Here is a 6736-nt window from a genome sequence, read left to right as displayed (position 1 = left end):
AGAAACGAAATTGAGTTATTTGTACTTAGGTGGATGGACCTAGAGTCTGTCATACAGAGTGAAGTAAGTTAGAATGAGAAAAACAAATACTGTATGCTAACACATATACATGGAATCTAAAATTTTTAAAATGGTTCTGAAGAACCTACGGGCAGAACAGGAATAAAGACGCAGACATAGAGAACGGACTTGAGGACACGGGGAGAGGGAAGGGTAAGCTGGGACGAAGTGAGAGAGTGGCATGGACATATATACACTACCAAATGTAAAATAGATAGCTAGTGGGAAGCAGCCGCATATACTGCAATAAAGATGTTAAAAAAAAAAAGAGTTATGATATTGGGGGTGTTGAGCCCAGCTTTAGAAGCTCCATGAAAACATATTGATCTGACTTGTTTATTGCTGAAATGTCAGTGCCTAGAACAGTTTTTGCAACACAGAAATACTCATTTGACTTAATGAGTATGTGTTTGTAGACTGTGGTAACAAAGGAAATGATGCTACCTCAGAAATCACATAGACCTAGAAAGAACCCATTTATTCCAATATAATAAAATCCCAGCACCACAAAAGGAACAAGTTTACTCTTGAGACTCATTGTAATGAAGACTGGGTTGTAAATGCTAACATAGGTTAGAGCTGAGGTGATTTACTATGTCTTTATGTAAATTTAAATAATTTTAATATATTTTTGGGTCAATTAACATACAGAGGTCAAGAAATTTGACTAAAAATCTGGAAGCCCTACGTCCGACTCTGTTGACCCACTAGATTTGCCACTATGGTTAAGTTACTGAACAGATTTCCTTAAATCTATGTAAAATGTAGACAGATAATATACCTATCCCATGTGATTAGTGATTATGAAAAATCAAATCGAATAATAAATATTGAAACACATTAAAAACTGAAAACTTCATTGGATATTATATACAGCCATGATGACCATGATAACATAGTTTTGCTGAGTAAACTCTGCTATTGACAAATTCAAGTATGAAATACATTAGTTATTTAAAAGTGTATTCATTGAGAATTTAAAAGAGATTGGTAGTTTGATAATTAAGAGATACGACTATTCACTTTGGCTTTTCTCTTTGTGCTGTTGTTAGAATATAAGGAATTAAAAATAAATCAAATTTTCTTGAATAAGTGACTGTTAGCAAAGTATCAACATTTTTAAGCTAGTTCCTCATGTATATTTACTCAAAACAACTTATTCTGATAAAGGAGATTCCTGATCAAGAATATCATACATTTTTGTAATATTCCTGAGCAACTACTACAGGGTATTAACTTAATTAACCAAATTATATGTAACTGTTTCTTTGTATCTATTGGACATCCTCTTGTCATTTTTTTCTGACAGTCTAATAGTTTGAATGCTGTTTATTGTCATTATGGTTTTCCCAGCCTATTAATTGTGCTGAAATTGATTTACGTTTGTTTCCTCACATGGTTCGAAACCACCCCCTAAAATTTATTTATTGTAAAGCTGGTGAGAATTCCCCTCAAATGGATGGATGAAGGTTCATATTGAGCCACCTATACTCTGCCATTTTCAACAGAGAACAGATCGGGATAATTCTGTATTTGTGACCAAGTTCTAGGAACATCTCCTCAGTGAAGTTTTCTCTCACACCCCTCTTCTCCTGCAGAACTGACAGCTGCCATTTGAGAAACTCTTAACATACATGTGTAGGGTACAGAGAGCCGTGCTGCTTGGCAAGTTCCTTAAACTGCTAAGGCTCAGTTTCCTCATAGGTAGAGATAATACCTCATAGGTAGAGATATTAACAGTGTTTGACTCATTTAGTTGTTTGAGAGCTTAAATTATACCATTAATATAAAGTACTTAGTACAGTGCCTGCTACTTAGTAAAGAGCTCACAAATATTTGTTATTGTTAGTATTGGGATAACTTTAACCACAGTAAATTATGACAACTGATGAGTGGAAACACCCTCATGCTCACAGTCAGGAATTGGGAACATTAATTATGGTAACTCAAGATGACATACAATGATATGAAGTCATTAAATAGTCTGTTACAGAAGAACAGGAAAATAGGAATGTGCTCTAGATCTGTTGCTAAGTGAAAAAGTAGGCTACAAATAGTTTGGTCATAGAATAGACTGGAAAACTTCCACTGAAACATTCCTAGTGGTTACCTTTGGATTGTGGGACTTTTATTTTTTGTTTGTTTTATTTTACTTTTGTATTTTTCTGCTTTCTTCACTGCTTTTCATAGAGTGCTATTTATGTATTAAGGAAAACTGCTTACAGGAAATCTGTAGTCCTTGTCATTCAGTGTATAATACTTCCCATTATTAGATATTCACACAAAGATTGAACTGGTTATGCACACCACCCTTGGCTCACCACCCCAGAATTGCAAGATTTTATAATGCACACAACTCTCCCCTAAGTTTCTTATGTACAACCAGCCCAACAGGCACTCCCACTAGGTGGGCTGGGGACCATGAATGCCAGAAACATTCTCCCATGTTCCTCTCAGTCATTCTGTCATTTGGGGTACATGGATTTGGCCATATTTACACTTACTTATTCCAGCCTTCTTTTCCCTTGCCTGCCTCCACTGTAAAGATTGAAAAAAAATTATTCATTTCCCTTGTCTTCTTTCGATTCAGGATTGGTGAGGAAGTACAATTTGGGCAATAATACGTTTGCCAGTGTCTATTTTGTTGTTTCCATGGGTGGGTGGCAGTTTGAGCCTTAGGATAAGATGACTGTTATGACTAGCACATAGCTTCCCTCCCACTTGCCTGAGAGTAGGTACCGTTGAGCCATCGCAGTTATTTTACAACCATGAATGAAAAGCTAAACGATTCCCACAGATGCCAGCCCTGACATCATTGAGGCAAGAAATTAATGCCAACAAAAACTCTCTACTTCCAGTCTTCTCATAAAGTGAAGAAAATAAACTCCTATAGATTTAAGCAGCCACTAGACAGTTTTTAAATTATTGAAACCCTAAAGTATATCTCTAATCAATACATCATTCCTACCTAGTCCCACTGGGATCCAGATCCTGTTTGGGTTTCTTTTTTAAAAATTATTTTGTTATAATCATGTTTTTCTTTCCTTTTAGTGTACTTGGATTTCCTGCACCGACTCACTTTCACTTTAAAATAGTAAACTTAGCCGCCGCCCTCCAAAGACTATTTCCCATTCCAAGAAGAGAGTGTGTGTATGTGTGTGTGACTGTGTGACTGTACGTGTGGTTGTGGGTGTGTCGTATGTTAAGGGGAGGGGCTTTTGATCATCACATACACTTTTTGTCAAAAACACATGGCCAAGTAAAACTAGCCCTTTTCCAGCATCACTACCTTTCAGATCGACCTCACTCTGCCTAGCTCCTTCCTCTTCCTCTGTCTCACCTCCTTCAACACCACACCAGGGTTAAGAAAGAAAGACAGGGTGCTAAGTCTAACAAGAACTGTGACCATCATCTAGGTCTCAAAGAAGAAATGAAGCAGGACAAACCTAAAGAAAATTTCAGGAGAAAGTTTTTACTTCTCTTTCCTTACTCCCATATTGTAACCTCTTTCCGGTCCTTTCCTCTAGAAGTTTAGTGATCTAATAGCAACACCTCTGATTTACTAAAACCTGGAGTATCCCAGGTTATTGATATCCATGGTATAACTCTTTATTCCAATATAATGACCTCTTCTGATTCCATCTCTCCAATAAAACTCCCCTCCTCTTCTATTTGAGAAGCGATCTGATGACATTGGTTTGAAGACACAGTTGTTCTCTTTCTTGAGCCTCTGCCTGGCCCAGACCCTTCTGAGTGTGACACAGCTCCCAGGGTCAGCCTTTGGACTTCCTTACTAAGGGAAGCTTTGCCTCTTACTTTAGCTGAGAATTTGATTCTTTTCCTAGAGAATTAAATAATAGGTGTCTGAATCCTTTGATATTCTGGGAACCTCACAATGAAGACTTTTACTCAAAAAGAGAAAAAATGAGCTACAGTGCAAACTATATTTCTAACTTAAGAGAAAGCCACATCAGACAGATTAGGAGAAAGAGTGAAACAGAAATTTAGATTTGTTGTAGCAGGAGTTTTCTGTTGATCTCTCACAGGGTTACCCTTTCCTCTTACTAAGCAAAGAAATGGTTTGTTTGACTCTGAAAATTACAAATTATTCTTGTTTATGAAAATGACCTCATTTTACAACCAAGGTTACAGTATAGCACAATGATCATTACGAATATTATTAAATAAGTGTCCAATACTTACTTATTACTAAATCAGTAAAATAAGTTTACTGTAATGTACATTCTAATTGCTTACAGCCCTAACTCTTCTCATGGTGTTCAGTTTCCGTGGTTCATCATTCAAGAGCCATGGTCTTTTGGCTTACAAGTGTGACAGAACACAGTGAACCCTAATAAAGTATAAGCAGAAATAGGTTGACTTTATTTATTTTCCTATGTCTACTGCATTGGGGTGGGTCTAATTCGTTTTAGAAGATTATGTACAAAGGAGAGGAGAGTGGGTAAATTTCTGGTGCTAGTTCATAACTTCAGTGTTTTCTGATCCCATGACTCACTGTGAAAGATGAGTGCAGCGGGGTTGAATCACATTGTTCTCCTATCCTCCTGACATCTCGATGACCTAGGCTGGCAGTGATTAACTGAGGCTTTGCTCCTAAGACTTTTCTTTTTCTCTATTAAAAATAAATCAGTGTAGAAATGGCCTTCACATATTGGATTCACAGTCTTCCTTGGTTTAGAAAATAAATTCTCACATTTTAAAATTTCAATTTTTTTTTTTTTTTTTTTTTTTTTTTGTGGTACGCGGGCCTCTCACCGTTGCGGCCTCTCCCGTTGCGGAGCACAGGCTCCGGACGCGCAGGCTCAGCGGCCATGGCTCACGGGCCCAGCCGCTCCGCGGCATGCGGGATCTCCCCGGACCGGGGCACGAACCCGCGTCCCCTGCATCGGCAGGCGGACTCTCAACCACTGCGCCACCAGGGAAGCCCTCAAGTATTTTTTTAAAAAAGTTGAGAAGCCTATCAAACAGGTTTGTGAATGACTCTATTATCCTCCTCGTTGCAGAAGCCAGAAAACTGGAAATCTTTATAGAGGAATTTTGCTTTCAATTAATTGTCCACATAGACACCAGATTGAATTTTCTGAAGCAATAATCTGATCACATTCTAACCCAGATCACACACAATGCATCAATGCCTCCTTATACTCCTCTGCTTGATAATTATCTGCTTGATAATAAAGGCCTCCCCAATTTCACCCCTTGGTTACTTATTAAGTCTCATCTGCCACACACTTGCCCAAACTAGGGCCTTCATAATCTAGCACTATGGTTACAAGAAGGTGGATTATTTTACATTTGGGGGGCTGTAATTAGAAGCACTTCTCTGCCTATCCTCTAGGTTAAGTCCCACATATATTTCCAAACACAAATTAATCCATATTGGACTGAAAGAAGTAAAACTACCTATTTTCAGATGACATGATCTTGTTTATAGAAAAAGAATTCCTTCAGAATTCTGAAGGAATTCAGATCTTGAGATCTGGATCTCAAGAAACAGAACTGTGTCTTCAGTCCAGTGTCATCAGATCAAACAAATAGAAGAGGAAGGGAGTTTTATTGGAGAGATGGAATCAGAAGAGATAAATATATTGGAATAAAGAATTATACCATGGATATCAATAACCAAAAAATAATTAGAGTTAATAAATGAGATCAGCAAGGTCACAGTATATGAGATCAACATACAAAATTCAATTCTATTCCTCTACAGTAGCTGTGAACAAGTGAAAATGAAATTGAGAGAACAATTCCACTTACAGAATCAAAAATAATATAATGCTTAGAAATAAGTTTAACAAAAGAAGTGAGAGACTTTTATACTGGAAACTATGAAATGTTGAAAGAAATTAAAGAATACCTAAATAACTGAAATAATACCTATGTTCAAGGATTGGAAAACAATATTTTTAAGATAGTAATAACTCCAAATTGATTGACAGTTTCAGTGCAATCCCTATCAAAATCCCAGTTGACTATTTTTGTCAGGTATTGACAGGTTAATTATAAAATTCAAATGGAAATATGAGGGATCAAAAATGCCAAACAGAAATCTTGAAAAATGAGGACAAAGTTGGAAGACTCACATTTCTTGATTCAAAATTTTGTAGTGTTATATAAATCAAGGCTGTCTGGTACTGGCCTGAGGACAGACATATAGGTAAATGAAACAGAAGAGTCCAGAAATAAACCTACACATTTTTTAACATCTTTAATGGAGTATAATTGCTTTACAATGTTGTGTTAGTTTCTGCTGTATAACAAAGGGAATCAGCTACATTTATACATATATCCCCATATCCCCTCCCTCTTGGGTCTCCCTCCCACCCCTCTAGGTGGTCACAAAGCACCAAGCTGATCTTTCTGTGCTATGCGGGTGCTTCCCACTAGCTATCTATTTTACATTTGGTAGTGTATATATGTCAATGCTTCTCTCTCAGTTCGTCCCAGCTTACCCTTCCCTCTCCCCGTGTCCTCAATTCCATTCTCTTTGTCTGCATCTTTATTCCTGTCCTGCCCCTAGGTTCATCAGAACCATTTTTTTTTTAGACTCCATAGATATGTGTTAGCATACGGTGTTTGATTTTCTCTTTCTGACTTACTTCACTCTGTATGACAGACTCTAGGTCCATCCACCTCACTACCAATAACTCGATTC

The 6736-nt window shown here is 37.3% G+C and overlaps 1 protein-coding gene across 2 annotated transcripts in view; it reads right to left on the bottom strand.

The window, feature by feature from the left end:
* Positions 1 to 6736, bottom strand: part of KCNIP4 (potassium voltage-gated channel interacting protein 4) — a 1248962-nt gene that overhangs the window by 167877 nt on the left and 1074349 nt on the right. The window lies entirely within an intron of this gene.

Source organism: Physeter macrocephalus, chromosome 7 (genome assembly GCF_002837175.3).
Source record: "Physeter macrocephalus isolate SW-GA chromosome 7, ASM283717v5, whole genome shotgun sequence".
Taxonomy (NCBI): Eukaryota; Metazoa; Chordata; class Mammalia; order Artiodactyla; family Physeteridae; genus Physeter; species Physeter macrocephalus.
The sequence above is the reverse complement of the archived record's forward strand: the minus strand, read 5'-3'. Positions and strand labels throughout refer to the sequence as shown.